The sequence below is a fragment of the Nerophis lumbriciformis genome, linkage group LG36, assembly GCF_033978685.3.
Source record: "Nerophis lumbriciformis linkage group LG36, RoL_Nlum_v2.1, whole genome shotgun sequence".
NCBI lineage: Eukaryota > Metazoa > Chordata > Actinopteri > Syngnathiformes > Syngnathidae > Nerophis > Nerophis lumbriciformis.
This window is the reverse complement of record NC_084583.2, coordinates 18,775,001-18,792,098: the sequence shown is the minus strand read 5'-3', so window position 1 is coordinate 18,792,098 and position 17,098 is coordinate 18,775,001. Positions and strand designations below refer to the sequence as shown.

The following is a 17,098-nucleotide window of genomic DNA, read 5'->3' as shown; positions in this document are numbered from 1 at the left end:
TCCCTAATAAAACCTTAGAAAAACAATAGGTCCTTATGTCCCATTGCATAAGGACTCCCTTCGGGAGTCCTTATGCAATGGGCCATGCGGGCCCTAATAATCTGCACATCTTCCTGGAAATAAATGTTATGTCAAATATTTCTGCTTCTCATGATTTGAAAGCAACTCAAACATTGACTGTTCCACTGAGGGACTCAAAGACAAGTGCTAGCATTTTCATACTTTTCATTTTTTTTAAACGGTACAATACATATTGTAAAGTTCCCTCATTCCCAGGTGCTGGGGTCCCACCAATCAGTTTCAGGTGCTGGGGTTAAAACACTTGAACATAAACACATACCTGCCAACTACTCCGGTTTTCCCGTAATTAGTACGGTTTTCATCAACCTATTCCGGGTTACGGTTGCAGTGATAAAAGATACGGGTTTTCATTCATTAAAAAAAAACATTTTTTAAAAAGTTTTATTCACGAAATCGCGTAACAACAATGACAATCGACACTGCTTCCCGTAACTTCCTATCGAGCCATTCCGAATGCCATGCGCGAGGCTATTTATAACACCGCTGCCAAGCACGAGGCCATTGTTTCCAAACGAGCGAACGATCATGGAATCAGCCGGAGAAAAATCGCAAACGAGTCTTAAACCGAAAAGAAAACTGCAGTCATTCCGTGAAGAATATTCAAAAGCCTATCCGGGAATAATTATCCGTTCCAAAAAGGGTGAAAACTACGCGAATTGCACCTTGTGCAGACAAGATTTTTCGATCGGACACGGAGGAATTAGCGATGTAAAAGACCACGTTGGGACAAAAAAACACAAGTCTAATGCCGTTGCTAAATTTGGATTTTAGCCACAAAAAGGTAATGACACCAATGTTATCTATTGGAATTGTTTAGTACTGTTATACTGTTAAAAGTGTTTATACTATTTATGCTTTCAAGTCCAAGTTGAAGAAATCTTGTTAAATGTTGACAGCATAACTACCAAAATACAGAAGTATGTCCTTAATATTTTTGCAGTGCTATTTCTGTTGAAAAGTTCAAATGATTACATTAGAGATGTGATGTGCCACTTTTCAAGTGTCTGATGGTTTAAATTAATTTTCATTAATTTTTCATATTTTGAATTATTTTGAAAGGCTTACAAAAAAGACTACATTTGAATTGTAATTCCATGCTATTGACAGGACTATTAATTTTAATGAAGTTAGCTTACCATGTTTACAGTATGATAATTGTGATAGAAATGTGAATTTTAGGCACAGAATATTTTATACAATTGAACAAGGCAGTAGATTATACAAGCTTGGACAGAAAGTTAATAATGACACCAATTTTTTTTTAATGGAATTGTTTAGTACCGTATTTTCCGCACCATAAGGCGCCCTGGGTTATAAGCCGCGCCTTCAATGAACGGCATATTTCAAAACTTTGTCCACCTATAAGCCGCCCCGTGTTATAAGCCGCATCTAACTGCACTAAAGGAATGTCAAAAAAACAGTCAGATAGGTCAGTCAAACTTTAATAATATATTAAAAACCAGCGTGATGTGGGCGCGCATGGAGTCGTATATCAACATGGACGGAGCTGCGTGAAAAAAGCCACCCGGCCTCTTCGCGTAAACTTACCTTAACCACTCGCTCATCTTTTCTTCATCCATCCCTTCGAGTTAGCTTTTATGATGACGGCGGCTGGAAAGGTCTCTTTTGGCAAGGTCTTCCTTTTGAATATCACCATGGGTGGAAGTTTCTGGCCATTAGCATGGCAAGCTAGAACCACAGTGAAGGATGACTTCTCATTCTCTGTGGTGCGAATATTCACCGTACGTGCTCCCGTTGTATCCACAGTGCGGTTCACAGGAATATCAAAAGTCAGTGGAACCTCGTCCATGTTGATAATGTTCTCTGGCCGGATCTTTTTTTCAGCTATCTTGTTTTTACAATATGCACGGAAAGTAGCCAGCTTTTCTTGAAAGTCTTTAGGCAGTTGCTGTGAAATAGTAGTCCGTGTGCGGATGGAGAGATTGCGTCTTTTCATGAACCGGAAACCTGTCGCTTAGTAGGAGCCATTTTGTGGTCTTTACAGATGTAAACACACAAAGGAAATGAAACGTAATATCCGCACGCTTCTTCTTCTTCTACGCGGGCGGCTGGTTGCTTACAGTAGAAGAAGAAGCGCTTCCTCTTCTATGGGGGCGGGTGCTTACCTTGGCGGTTGCTTGCGTAGAAGAAGAAGCACTTCCTCTTCTACGGGGAAAAAAGATGGCGGCTGTTTACCGTAGTTGCGAGACCGAAACTTTATGAAAATGAATCTTAATATTAATCCATATATAAAGCGCACCGGGTTATAAGCCGCACTGTCAGCTTTTGAGTAAATTTGTGGTTTTTAGGTGCGGCTAATAGTGCGGAAAATACGGTATTCTGATTGTTAATTTGCTTTCTTTAAGTAAAAAAAAAAGGTCAAAGACAAAGCTATTCGGTTTCTTGTGAGTATATACACTTCACTGCCGATGTGGGGGGGGCGCCACCTAAAATCTTGCCTAGGGCGCCAGATTGGTTAGGGCCGGGCCTGGGTCCCACCATTCAGTTCCAGGTGCTGGGGTTAAAACACTTGAACATAATCATGAAGTACATCTTTGTAAAAACACTTGAACATAAACATGAAGTACATCTTTGTAAAAACACTTGAACATAAACATGAAGTACATCTTTGTAAAAAACACTTTGTGCTGCAGTCATCTTTGCTCACCAGAGGTGTGAGTACAACTCATATTATTGATTATTGATCAAGCTGCTGCCTGTCTCACATCCAGTGTGGGCGGGGCTTGAAGTTGTAAATCTCCCAGCTGGAGACGCACACACACACACACGCGCGCGCGCGCACACACACACACACGCGCGCGCACGCACGCGGAGAAGACGCCAACCTCCGCGCGCTCTCATGCACTCTCTCTTCCCGGCTCATGACGCACCTTTCCCGGGAAACTCGTGTCTTCTCTCTTCCGGAAGGGACGATCGACGCGCGCCAGTGTGGTCACGTGACACCGCGGCGGACGACACTCTTCGTCCCTCCAGCCTTCGTTGATCTCTCGCGGCCGCTGAGGGGCCACCACGTCCGGGGAGAGTCCGAAGCTTCTGCTCTGCAGCTGCAAGAAGGTAAGACTGCTGATGGATGCTGAATGATGGATGATGGATGATGGATGCTCCTTGTTGCTTCTTCTCGCTCCGCACCTCAATGCTGCTTTTCTGCTGATGCCGCAACTTTTCTTTCATCTTCTCGTGCAGCGACAACATTTTACTTGACGTCTTTCTTCCGTCCTTGCCCATATAAGGACATGTAGGAAATAAACACATAGAAGATGTAGAGAAGTCTGCTGATGCTGCAACTTTTCTTTCTCATCTTCTCCTGCAGCGACAACATTTTAGTTGACAGGACATGAGGAGCATGCAGTACATACATGACTAGAGGCAGGCCCGGCCCTAACCAATCTGGCGCCCTAGGCAAGATTTTAGGTGGCGCCCCCCCACATCGGCAGTGAAGTGTATATACTCACAAGAAACCGAATAGCTTTGTCTTTGACCTTTTTTTTTTTTTTTTACTTACAACTATACCTAATATATAAAGGGGTGGAAAAGTGACTATTACCTGCAGGGCAAACATTAGCTAACCAGAAGGCAATAACAATGTAAACAAAAAACACCTGCTTAAAAGATCTAATACAAATGTCCCTGAAAAATGTAAGGTGGGAGTACTGTAATTACCTAACGTTACATTATTATTTTCCATAACAATTTAGCCCCCTCCACAATATTAACCCGACGTTAAAACAGAACTAGCTATTTATTGATTAGCAATTGCCGAATCATGTGACATTAGCTTAATGCTAAAAAGCCGGGTTACTATCACATCCTGTAACAGACAAATAATGTCATGTAGGCTAACGTTACCTACCTGCTACCTCTGTCTTTTCTCGTTTCTCCTCCTCTTCTTTTCTCTTTTTTCTTCCCTGGGCACCTGACAGTTTTGGCATCTTGTGTTGATTTTTTGATGTGGGGACGTCCAAAAAGAGTCATGATACGGGAAGGGAGGGGGCGCACCGTGCGGGGGGAGGGGGCGTAATGTTGTAACAAATAATATTTCTATTAAATAGGCTTTACTTTGCATTTTAATTAACGTGGGATTATTTTTTGTATTTAGAAATAATAGTACCAACTTTTTTTTTTTTCTTTTTTTTTCTCCAACATTTGTGGCACTGGCGTGGCGCCCCCTGATGAACGGCGCCCTTAGCATTTGCCTATACGGCCTATGCCACGGGCCGGCCCTGACTAGAGGAGCATGCAGTACATACATGACTAGAGGAGCATGCAGTACATACATGACTAGAGGAGCATGCAGTACACACATGACTAGAGGAGCATGCAGTACATACATGACTAGAGGAGCATGCAGTACATACATGACTAGAGGAGCATGCAAGTACATACATGACTAGAGGAGCATGCAGTACATACATGACTAGAGGAGCATGCAGTACATACACGACTAGAGGAGCATGCAGTACATACACGACTAGAGGAGCATGCAGTACATACACGACTAGAGGAGCATGCAGTACATACACGACTAGAGGAGCATGCAGTACATACACGACTAGAGGAGCATGCAGTACATACACGACTAGAGGAGCATGCAGTACATACACGACTAGAGGAGCATGCAGTACATACATGACTAGAGGAGCATGCAGTACATACACGACTAGAGGAGCCATGCAGTACATGACTTACATCAGCGTGTAAAGGATATCACCACATGGGATCAGGAACACTTCAGAAACCCACTGTCAGTAACTACAGTTTGGTCGCTACATCTGTAAGTGCAAGTTAAAACTCTCCTATGCAAAGCCAAAGCCATTTATCAACAACACCCAGAAACGCCGCCGGCTTTGCTGGGCCTGAGCTCATCTAAAATGGACTGATACAAAGTGGGAAAGTGTTCTGTGGTCTGATAAGTCCACATTTCAAATTGTTTTTTGGAGACTGTGGACCAAAGAGGAAAAGAACCATCCGGACCGTTGTAGGGTGAAAGTGTAAAAGGCAGCATGTGTGATGGTATGAGGGCAGTGTTGGGACTAACGCGTTACAAAGTAAACGCCGTTAGTTTCGGCGGTAACTAGTAATCTAACGCGTTATTTTTTTATATTCAGTAACTCAGTTACCGTTACTACATGATGCGTTACTGCGTTATTTTACGTTACTTTTTATGTAGTATAAAGTGTGTTTTATCGGAGGGCTGCTGTGTCATCGTTCTGATTCTTCTTGTGTCACAAGCCGGAGAAGAGAGAGAGAGACACGCGCTCTGTGTGTGAGTGTGGGTGTGGGTGTGAGTGTGAGGAGGGAGGCAGGGAGGGGCGTGTCTGATCATGGCGGAGCCAGAAGTCGAGTTTGCTAACATGGAGATATTTTCACTACTTTTCTTTTGTCGAGCACAAAGAAAAGAACATTTTAGTTAAATGTAAATTGTGCTTTGGATCAAAGATGCCATCTACTGCCCAAAACAGCAAATCAAATCTGCTGAAACAAGCTACATAGCAACATGCTTTGACGAAGCTAGTAAAGAGAGACAGAGACTCTGATGCCACTTTACCTGCAGCACCACCATATCAGGATTAACTCTGCCTCTGCTCATTCACCACTGAAGGTACACACTCTGTCAATCAATGTTCCCTCTAATTTTTCATGTGTGTGAGCAAACGCAAAAAGTCCCTGAGCATTGAGTGGAGCCCATGTGAGCAACATCACATGTGCACACTGTGGCTACACCAGCAGCACACCTGTCCCAAACATGACTAAATAACAAGTTCAATCTCCATCCATCCATCCATTTTCTACCGCTTGTCCCTTTCGGGGTCGCTGGAGCCTATCTCAGCTGCATTCGGGCGGAAGGCTGGGTACACCCTGGACAAGTCCCCACCCATCGCAGGGCCAACACAGATAGACAGACAACATTCTCTTATTATTATAATCAAATGACAGCAGTCATTTCCTTTTCTAATATACGGTAAGTTGAAAAGGATTTGTTGTATTCTCTTTTTATTTACCATTTTCACAACGTGACAACGTCACTGCTTTTGGCTTTTGTAATAACAGAACTTTCAAATCCAGCCTTAAAAGATGTGTTTATTGAGCAGATGAAGTCAAATATCCTTCCAATGAGACACGTTTCCACTTGAATGTTGAACATTATATCTGCTGAAGTCCAGTCGGATAGTTGAAGTCCAGTCTAATAGTTGAAGTCCAGTTGAAGTCCAGTCTGATAGTTGAAGTCCAGTCTGATAGATGAAGTCCAGTCTGATAGATGAAGTCCAGTCTAATAGTTGAAGTCCAGTTGCCAGTTGAAGTCCAGTCTAATAGTTGAAGTCCAGTCTGATAGTTGAAGTCCAGTCTAGAAGTTTAAGTCCAGTTGCCAGTTGAAGTCCAGTCTGATAGATGAAGTCCAGTCTAATAGTTGAAGTCCAGTTGCCAGTTGAAGTCCAGTCTGATAGTTGAAGTCCAGTTGAAGTCCAGTCAGATAGTTGAAGTCCAGTCTAATAGTTGAAGTCCAGTTGCCAGTTGAAGTCCAGTCTGATAGATGAAGTCCAGTCTAATAGTTGAAGTCCAGTCTGATAGATGAAGTCCAGTCTAATAGTTGAAGTCCAGTCTGATAGATGAAGTCCAGTCTAATAGTTGAAGTCCAGTTGCCAGTTGAAGTCCAGTCTGATAGTTGAAGTCCAGTCTGATAGATGAAGTCCAGTCTAATAGTTGAAGTCCAGTTGCCAGTTGAAGTCCAGTCTGATAGTTGAAGTCCAGTTGAAGTCCAGTCTGATAGTTGAAGTCCAGTCTGATAGTTGAAGTCCAGTCTAATAGTTGAAGTCCAGTCTAATAGTTGAAGTCCAGTCTGATAGATGAAGTCCAGTCTAATAGTTGAAGTCCAGTCTGATAGATGAAGTCCAGTCTAATAGTTGAAGTCCAGTCTGATAGTTGAAGTCCAGTCTAATAGTTGAAGTCCAGTTGCCAGTTGAAGTCCAGTCTGATAGTTGAAGTCCAGTCTGATAGTTGAAGTCCAGTCTAATAGTTGAAGTCCAGTTGCCAGTTGAAGTCCAGTCTGATAGTTGAAGTCCAGTTGAAGTCCAGTTGCCAGTTGAAGTCCAGTCTGATAGTTGAAGTCCAGTCTAATAGTTGAAGTCCAGTTGCCAGTTGAAGTCCAGTCTGATAGATGAAGTCCAGTCTAATAGTTGAAGTCCAGTTGCCAGTTGAAGTCCAGTCTGATAGTTGAAGTCCAGTCTAATAGTTGAAGTCCAGTTGCCAGTTGAAGTCCAGTCTGATAGTTGAAGTCCAGTCTGATAGTTGAAGTCCAGTCTAATAGTTGAAGTCCAGTTGCCAGTTGAAGTCCAGTCTGATAGATGAAGTCCAGTCTAATAGTTGAAGTCCAGTCTGATAGATGAAGTCCAGTCTGATAGTTGAAGTCCAGTTGAAGTCCAGTCTGATAGTTGAAGTCCAGTTGAAGTCCAGTCTGATAGTTGAAGTCCAGTCTAATAGTTGAAGTCCAGTTGCCAGTTGAAGTCCAGTCTAATAGATGAAGTCCAGTCTAATAGTTGAAGTCCAGTTGCTAGTTGAAGTCCAGTCTGATAGTTGAAGTCCAGTTGAAGTCCAGTCTGATAGTTGAAGTCCAGTCTAATAGTTGAAGTCCAGTCTGATAGTTGAAGTCCAGTCTAATAGTTGAAGTCCAGTCTAATAGTTGAAGTCCAGTCTGATAGTTGAAGTCCAGTCTGATAGTTGAAGTCCAGTTGCCAGTTGAAGTCCAGTCTGATAGTTGAAGTCCAGTCTGATAGTTGAAGTCCAGTCTGATAGTTGAAGTCCAGTTGCCAGTTGAAGTCCAGTCTGATAGTTGAAGTCCAGTCTGATAGTTGAAGTCCAGTCTGATAGTTGAAGTCCAGTCTAAAAGTTGAAGTCCAGTTGCCAGTTGAAGTCCAGTCTGATAGTTGAAGTCCAGTCTGATAGTTGAAGTCCAGTTGAAGTCCAGTCTGATAGTTGAAGTCCAGTCTAATAGTTGAAGTCCAGTTGCCAGTTGAAGTCCAGTCTAATAGATGAAGTCCAGTCTAATAGTTGAAGTCCAGTTGCTAGTTGAAGTCCAGTCTGATAGTTGAAGTCCAGTTGAAGTCCAGTCTGATAGTTGAAGTCCAGTCTAATAGTTGAAGTCCAGTCTGATAGTTGAAGTCCAGTTGAAGTCCAGTCTGATAGTTGAAGTCCAGTCTGATAGTTGAAGTCCAGTCTAATAGTTGAAGTCCAGTCTAATAGATGAAGTCCAGTCTAATAGTTGAAGTCCAGTCTAATAGTTGAAGTCCAGTCTGATAGTTGAAGTCCAGTCTGATAGTTGAAGTGTGTGTTGTATCGATGACTGTACTCTTATTGCATTATACATACATACACACTCTCAAGTGTGTGTGTGTGTGTGTGCGTGCGCGTGTGCGTGTGCGTGTGCGTGTGTGTGTGTGTTGTATCGATGACTGTACTCTTATTTTTTTTTTTTTTTTTTTTTTTTTATCTTATTATTTATTTGTGTGTGGCGTCGCGCGGGTCTCACTTCCTGTTGGGTGGGGTCCGTGCCCGTGTGGCCCGACCTTGCGCTGTGGGGTCTCTGTTGGTGACTTGGTGTGGTGGCGGCGCAGCCCCCGTGTCTGGTCTGGATGCTGTGTCTCGGTTGTTTGGGCGGTGGTGTGTTTGTGCGGGTTTGGGTTGGGGTGGGGGGCCTTTTGGTTGGGGGGGTTGTTGGTGTCTCTTGTTTGCGTGTTGGCGTTCGGGCTGGCCGGCGGGCTGGCGCCGGCTGGTCTCCGTGGCCCTGGTGGCGTGTGGTTGCTGGTCGCAGTTTTTTTTTGTTTTTTTTTGATCGCTTTGATTTGATTGGCTGGTGCTGGCTGTCTGGGGTTATTGCGGCTGCTGTTTCTGCTGCCGTTTGTTTGTGGTGTGGGCGCCTGTGGCTGCTGGGTCTGGTGCAGGGGTGTGGCTGATGTTGTGACTGATGGCAGCGCGCGCGCGTGATGGCTGTCGGGGCTGACGAACTGTGTATATGTATGTATATGTGTGTGTATGTATGTATGTTTATATATGTGTATGTGTACATATGTGTATGTATATGTATATATGTGTATGTGTGGGTATGTATACGTGTATGTGTGTATGTGTATGTATATATGCATGTATGTATGTATATTTCTGGGGGTACGCTCTGGGCCTGCCTGTCAGACGGGGGTCGACGCCTCAGGCTACTGCATCCGAACTGCGTGTCTGGAGCTCCTGGGTCCCGCTGTCCATCCCTTCCGGGTGCCCGTCTTGGTTGGGGCCTGTTGGGCCTAGTCCCTGCGTCTATTGTGGTAGCTTGGTGCTGCAAGGTATTCCGAGGTGCTGCGAGTCGGCCAGTTGCTGGGGTAGTGACCTTGTTTGTCAGCATGTCTGTGATCTTCTTTTAATTCTTTTTTTTTTTTTTTTTTAATTAATTAATTAATTTATTTATTTATTTATTTATTTTTTAATATATTTTATTAATATTATTTTTTAATTTTCCCCTCCCTCAGGGGGGGGGCTCGGCGGGGCGGTTGCTGGTTGTTCCATCTCCATCGTTGGGGTCCCTGCGGGTGGGGTGGGTGGTTCCCGTGGCCCTGTGCCTGGGTGGTCCTGCGGCGGCCGGTTTGGGTGGGGTGGCCGGGGGCTGGCCTCGCCGCGCTCTCCGGGGGTGGGGGGTGGGCTCGTGGGGGCCCGGTTGCCGGTGGGGCGGGGGCGGTCTTCCCGTCCGGTTGCGGGGAGTCTCTGGGTCCCTCGGGCGGGGCGTCTCGCCTTTCTGCCCGTGTGGGGTGTGGTCTCTCGCTGGCTTGGGGTCTGGCTGTCCCCTGCTTTTCTCGTGCCCTGTCCTCTGCCGGGTGCGTCTGTCTGCGGCCTGCTGCTGGCCCTTGTGGGCGGTACGGTGGGTCGGGCTCTGGGGTTCCTGTCGCTGGCCGGCTTGGCTGCGTGGGGGCGGTGGTCCCTGGTTCCCTGGGCACCACGCCTCCTGTTTGTGGGTTGGGCTCTCGGGGGTGATGGGGCCGTGCTCTGGCTCCCACGCACTCTGGGAGTCGAATGTATTGTACATGCAAATTCACATATGCTCACATACGTACATAGGTACCTACGCTCCCACATACATACACAAATACAGTACATATTTACCTACCTAATGTTCGTACATCCACACGCACATTCAATATACAAACATACACATACACATACTGTACATATACATTCACTGTACAAACACATATACACATTCTGTACATATACATTCATTGTACAAACACATATACACATTCTGTACATATACAAGTACATATGCATACTTACACTCATGCACATAATCACGTTTCATCAAACATATATTAACGTTGTTGCCCTAGGGTAAACTGGGTGTAACACATGGCACACTGACAAAGCTTAACCTATTGTGACTATAACAATCTACAAGGTTAATGTAGGTTGCTTCTCTTTCTCCCCCTCCATTTTTCTGCATTCTTTCGTATCTCAAGTTATCATTACGTATATGTATTGTTGCATTTAAACAACTGTATTGTTGATAATAAAGGTAAATTATTGGTATTGTTCATTATCAATAGCGCTATTTCTATTGGTATTTGTATTGATCCATTTGTAGTGTAATAATGCTCATGGTTATTTCTGTATTATTTTTTTATTTTTCGCTAACTGCTTATTTGCTATTACTTTTACCATCATATTTGTACATGTCATATTTGCTGATGTTGCTCTATTGTTGTTGTTGTTGTTGTTTGCTGTTGTTGTTTTTGTCTCTCTGTCTAATCCCCCTCTTGTCCCCACAATTTCCCCCTCTGTCTTCTTTTTTTTTCTCTTTCTATCCCCTCCTGCTCCGGCCCGGCTGCACTAAATGATAATATAAATACATTTAATAAAGTCAAATACAAATAAGGCAACAAGAGAAGTATCCTACACTTCTCTTTTGTAAAGTAAATCTGAACAGCCGACGTGGGCATCTACATCAACTATATGATTTGCCTGAGAAGCTGGACAGGACATAAATAAAAAAAAATAAAAAAATAAAAAAATAAAAAAAGTGTGTGTGTGTGTGTGCGTGTGCGTGTGCGTGTGTGTGTGTGTTGTATCGATGACTGTACTCTTATTGCATTATACATACATACACACTCTCAAGTGTGTGTGTGTGTGTGCGTGCGCGTGTGCGTGTGCGTGTGCGTGTGCGTGTGTGTGTGTGTGTGTGTGTGTGTGTGTGTGTGTGTGTGTGTGTGTTGTATCGATGACTGTACTCTTATTGCATTATACATACATACACACTCTCAAGTGTGTGTGTGTGTGTGTGTGTGTGTGTGCAACACTACACTACAACTAGTCCTGCCAACAGTGAATGGACTTGAGTAGTCATCAAACAGTGTGAAAAGAGGGGTGGTCTTATATTGGTGGTCGTCTTATATTGGAGGTTAACTTATATTGGGGGTTGTCTTATATTGGTGGTCGTCTTATATTGGGGGATAACTTATATTGGGGGTTGTCTTATATTGGTAGTCGACTTATATTGGGAGTTGACTTATATTGGGGATTGTCTTATATTGGGGGTCGTCTTATATTGGGGCTTGTCTTATATTGTCATCAAACAGTGTGAAAAGAGGGGTGGTCTTATATTGGTGGTCATCTTATATTGGAGGTTAACTTATATTGGGGGTTGTCTTATATTGGTGGTCGTCTTATATTGGGGGGTAACTTATATTGGGGGTTGTCTTATATTGGTAGTCGACTTATATTGGGAGTTGACTTATATTGGGTATTGTCTTATATTGGGGGTCGTCTTATATTGGGGCTTGTCTTATATTGTCATCAAACAGTGTGAAAAGAGGGGTTGTCGTACATTGCTTGTCGTCTTATATTGAAGGTCGTCTTATATTGGGGTTGTCTTATATTGTGGGTTGTCTTGTCTTATATTAGGGGTCGTCTTACATTGGGGTTGTCTTATATTGGTGGTCGTCTTATATTAGGGGTCGTCTTATATAGTCATCAAACATTGTCAAAAGAGGGGTTGTCTTACATTGCTTGTCGTCTTATATTGAAGGTGGTCTTATAGTGGGGTTGTCTTATATTGGGGTTGTCTTATATTAAGGGTCGTCTTATATTGGGGGTTGTCTTATATTGGGAGTCGACTTATATTGAGGATCGTCTTATATTCGGGGTCGTCTTATATTTGTGCCAATATGCATGTGTTTACCAATATCCTGCCAACAGTGAATGGACTTGTGTAGTCATCAAACAGTGTGAAAAGAGGGGTGGTCTTATATTGGTGGTCATCTTATATTGGAGGTTAACTTATATTGGGGGTTGTCTTATATTGGTGGTCGTCTTATATTGGGGGGTAACTTATATTGGGGGTTGTCTTATATTGGTAGTCGACTTATATTGGGAGTTGACTTATATTGGGGATTGTCTTATATTGGGGGTCGTCTTATATTGGGGCTCGTCTTATATTGTCATCAAACAGTGTGAAAAGAGGGGTTGTCGTACATTGCTTGTCGTCTTACATTGAAGGTTGTCTTATATTGGGGTTGTCTTATATTGTGGGTTGTCTTATATTAGGGGTCGTCTTACATTGGGGTTGTCTTATATTGGGGTTGTCTTATATTGGTGGTCGTCTTGTATTAGGGGTCGTCTTATATAGTCATCAAACATTGGCAAAAGAGGGGTTGTCTTACATTGCTTGTCGTCTTATATTGAAGGTGGTCTTATAGTGGGGTTGTCTTATATTGGGGTAATATGCATGTGTTTACCAATGTCCTGCCAGCAGTGAATAGACTTGAGTAGTCCTCAAACAGTGTGAAAAGAGGGGTTGTCTTATATTGGTGGTCGTCTTATAATGGGGGTTGTCTTATATTGGGGTTTTTCTCATATTGATGGTCGTCTTACATGGGGGTTGTCTTATATTGGTGGTCGTCTTATATTGGAAGTTGACTTATATTGGGGTTGTCTTATATTGGGGGTCGTCTTATATTGGGGTTGTCTTATATTGGGGGTCGTCTTATATTGGGGGTTGTCTTATATTGGGGGTTGTCTTATATTGGGAGTCGACTTATATTGGGGATCGTCTTATATTCGGGGTCGTCTTATATTTGCGCCAATATGCATGTGTTTACCAATGTCCCGCCAACAGTGAATGGACTTGAGTAGTCATCAAACAGTGTGAAAAAGGGGTTGTCTTATATTGGGGGTCGTCTTATATTGGGGGTTGTCTTATATTGGGAGTCAACTTATATTGGGGATCGTCTTATATTGGGGGTCGTCTTATATTTGTGCCAATATGCATGTGTTTACCAATGTCCTGCCAGCAGTGAATAGACTTGAGTAGTCCTCAAACAGTGTGAAAAGAGGGGTTGTCTTATATTGGTGGTCGTCTTATAATGGGGGTTGTCTTATATTGGGGTTCTTCTCATATTGATGGTTGTCTTATATGGGGGTTGTCTTATATTGGTGGTCGTCTTATATTGGAAGTTGACTTATATTGGGGTTGTCTTATATTGGGGGTCGTCTTATATTGGTAGTCGACTTATATTTGCGCCAATATGCATGTGTTTACCAATGTCCTGCCAACAGTGAATGGACTTGAGTAGTCATCAAACAGTGTGAAAAGAGGGGTGGCTTATATTGGTGGTCATCTTATATTGGAGGTTAACTTATATTGGGGGTTGTCTTATATTGGTGGTCGTCTTATATTGGGGGGTAACTTATATTGGGGGTTGTCTTATATTGGTAGTCGACTTATATTGGGAGTTGACTTATATTGGGGATTGTCTTATATTGGGGGTCGTCTTATATTGGGGCTTGTCTTATATTGTCATCAAACAGTGTGAAAAGAGGGGTTGTCGTACATTGCTTGTTGTCTTATATTGAAGGTCGTCTTATATTGGGGTTGTCTTATATTGTGGGTTGTCTTATATTAGGGGTCGTCTTACATTGGGATTGTCTTATATTGGGGTTGTCTTATATTGGTGGTCGTCTTATATTAGGGGTCGTCTTATATAGTCATCAAACATTGTCAAAAGAGGGGTTGTCTTACATTGCTTGTCGTCTTATATTGAAGGTGGTCTTATAGTGGGGTTGTCTTATATTAGGGTTGTCTTATATTAAGGGTCGTCTTATATTGGGGGTTGTCTTATATTGGGAGTCGACTTATATTGAGGATCGTCTTATATTCGGGGTCGTCTTATATTTGTGCCAATATGCATGTGTTTACCAATATCCTGCCAACAGTGAATGGACTTGAGTAGTCATCAAACAGTGTGAAAAGAGGGGTGGTCTTATATTGGTGGTCGTCTTGTATTGGGGTTGTCTTATATTGGGGGTCGTCTTATATTGGGAGTCGACTTATATTGGGTATCGTCTTATATTCGGGGTCGTCTTATATTTGCGCCAATATGCATGTGTTTACCAATGTCCCGCCAACACTGAATGGACTTGAGTAGTCATCAAACAGTGTGAAAAAGGGGTTGTCTTATATTGGGGGTCGTCTTATATTGGGGGTTGTCTTATATTGGGAGTCAACTTATATTGGGGATCGTCTTATATTGGGGGGTCGTCTTATATTTGTGCCAATATGCATGTGTTTGCCAATGTCCTGCCATCAGTGAATATACTTGAGTAGTCCTCAAACAGTGTGAAAAGAGGGGTTGTCTTATATTGGTGGTCGTCTTGTAATGGGGGTTGTCTTATATTGGGTTTTTTCTCATATTGATGGTCGTCTTATATGGGGGTTGTCTTATATTGGTGGTCGTCTTATATTGGAAGTTGACTTATATTGGGGTTGTCTTATATTGGGGGTCGTCTTATATTGGTAGTCGACTTATATTTGCGCCAATATGCATGTGTTTACCAATGTCCTGCCAACAGTGAATGGACTTGAGTAGTCATCAAACAGTGTGAAAAGAGGGGTGGCTTATATTGGTGGTCATCTTATATTGGGGGTTGTTTTATATTGGGGGTTGTCTTATATTGGTAGTCGACTTATATTTGTGCCAATATGCATGTGTTTCCAATGTCCTGCCAAAAGTGAATGGACTTGAGTAGTCCTCAAACAGTGTGAAAAGAGGGGTGGTCTTTTATTGGTGGTCGTCTTATATTGGGGTTGTCTTATATTGGGGGTCGTCTTATATTTGTGCTAGTATGTGTGTGTTTCCAAAGTCCTGCCAACAGTGAATGGACTTGAATAGTTCTTTCATTGATCCAGATGAGGTGATTGAGGCCTCCAGCGGTTGCCCTGCTAGTTAACAATGTTCCTTCTAGTTAACAGCGTACCCTGCTAGTTAACAATGTGCCCTGCTAGTTAACAGTGTACTCTGTTAGTTAACAATGTGCCCTGATAGTTAACAATGTGCATTGCTAGTTAACAATGTACCCTGCTAGTTAACAATGAGCCCTGCTAGTTAACAGTGTACTCTGTTAGTTAACAATGTGCCCTGCTATATAACAGTGTACTATGTTAGTTAACAGCATACCCTGCTAGTTAACAGCGTGCCCTGCTAGTTAACAATGTTCCTTCTAGTTAACAGCATACCCTGCTAGTTAACAATGTGCCCTGCTAGTTAACAGCGTACCCTGCTAGTTAACAATGTTCCTTCTAGTTAACAGCATACCCTGCTAGTTAACAATGTGCCCTGCTAGTTAACAGTGTACTCTGTTAGTTAACAATGTGCCCTGCTAGTTAACAATGTGCATTGCTAGTTAACAATGTACCTTGCTAGTTAACAATGAGCCCTGCTAGTTAACAGTGTACTCTGTTAGTTAACAATGTTCCCTGCTAGTTAACAATGTGCCCTGCTATATAACAGTGTACTATGTTAGTTAACAGCATACCCTGCTGCTAGTTAACAGCGTGCCCTGCTAGTTAACAATGTTCCTTCTAGTTAACAGCATACCCTGCTAGTTAACAATGTGCCCTGCTAGTTAACAGCGTACCCTGCTAGTTAACAATGTTCCTTCTAGTTAACAGCATACCCTGCTAGTTAACAGTGTGCCCTGCTAGTTAACAGTGTACTCTGTTAGTTAACAATGTGCCCTGCTAGTTAACTATGTGCATTGCTAGTTAACAATGTACCCTGCTAGTTAACAATTAGCCCTGCTAGGTAACAGTGTACTCTGTTAGTTAACAATGTTCCCTGCTAGTTAACAATGTGCCCTGCTAGTTAACAGTGTACTATGCTAATTAACAGCATACCCTGCTAGTTAACAGCGTACCCTGCTAGTTAACAATGTTCCTTCTAGTTAACAGCATACCCTGCTAGTTAACAATGTGCCCTGCTAGTTAACAGTGTACTCTGTTAGTTAACAATGTGCCCTGCTAGTTAACAATGTGCATTGCTAGTTAACAATGTACCCTGCTAGTTAACAATGAGCCCTGCTGGTTAACAGTGTACTCTGTTAGTTAACAATGTTCCCTGCTAGTTAACAATGTGCCCTGCTATATAACAGTGTACTATGTTAATTAACAGAATACCCTGCTAGTTAACAGCGTGCCCTGCTAGTTAACAATGTGCCATGCTAGTTAACAGTGTACTCTGTTAGTTAACAGCGTACCACTTTCACATGGGGGGCCGCTGCTATTGTGGGTGGTCGAGGGCCCGCAGGTTGCAGGTTCCTCCGCCTCCCACAATCCTAATTAGAAGGGTCAGTGGTCTGCATCAAGTCAGGCCATGTTTGATGGCGGGTGGGGGAGGGAGGGGAGGGAGGGAGGGAGGGCGCCATCATCAAGCAAAGCAGAGTAGAGTCATGGCGAGTTTATTCATTATTCAGCGTCTTGCAGTCAAGTCTTGTATTTGCATTGTGCAAGTCCCAGGAGACGTCCTAATGTGGAGCGCCACCAGCTTTCCTTTACTGACACTGAACACGGCCCGCAGAGCAAGTAGTCACAACAGCAGAGAACATAAGTGGTGAGAAGTAAACTTTGGAAAGATCATTTTTGGTTCCATTAGACGTCATGGATAATATACACGACACATGCCATACAGTAAAC

At 43.1% G+C, this 17,098-nt stretch overlaps 1 protein-coding gene across 1 annotated transcript in view; it reads left to right on the top strand.

The window, feature by feature from the left end:
• The first annotated feature begins 2,950 nt into the window (after nucleotides 1-2,950).
• drp2 (dystrophin related protein 2) overlaps nucleotides 2,951-17,098 on the top strand; it is a 411,043-nt gene continuing 396,895 nt past the window's right edge. The window contains exon 1 of the mRNA XM_061930041.2: nucleotides 2,951-3,156. The gene's annotated coding sequence lies outside the window, so the exon portion shown is untranslated. The remainder of the gene's footprint in view (nucleotides 3,157-17,098) is intronic.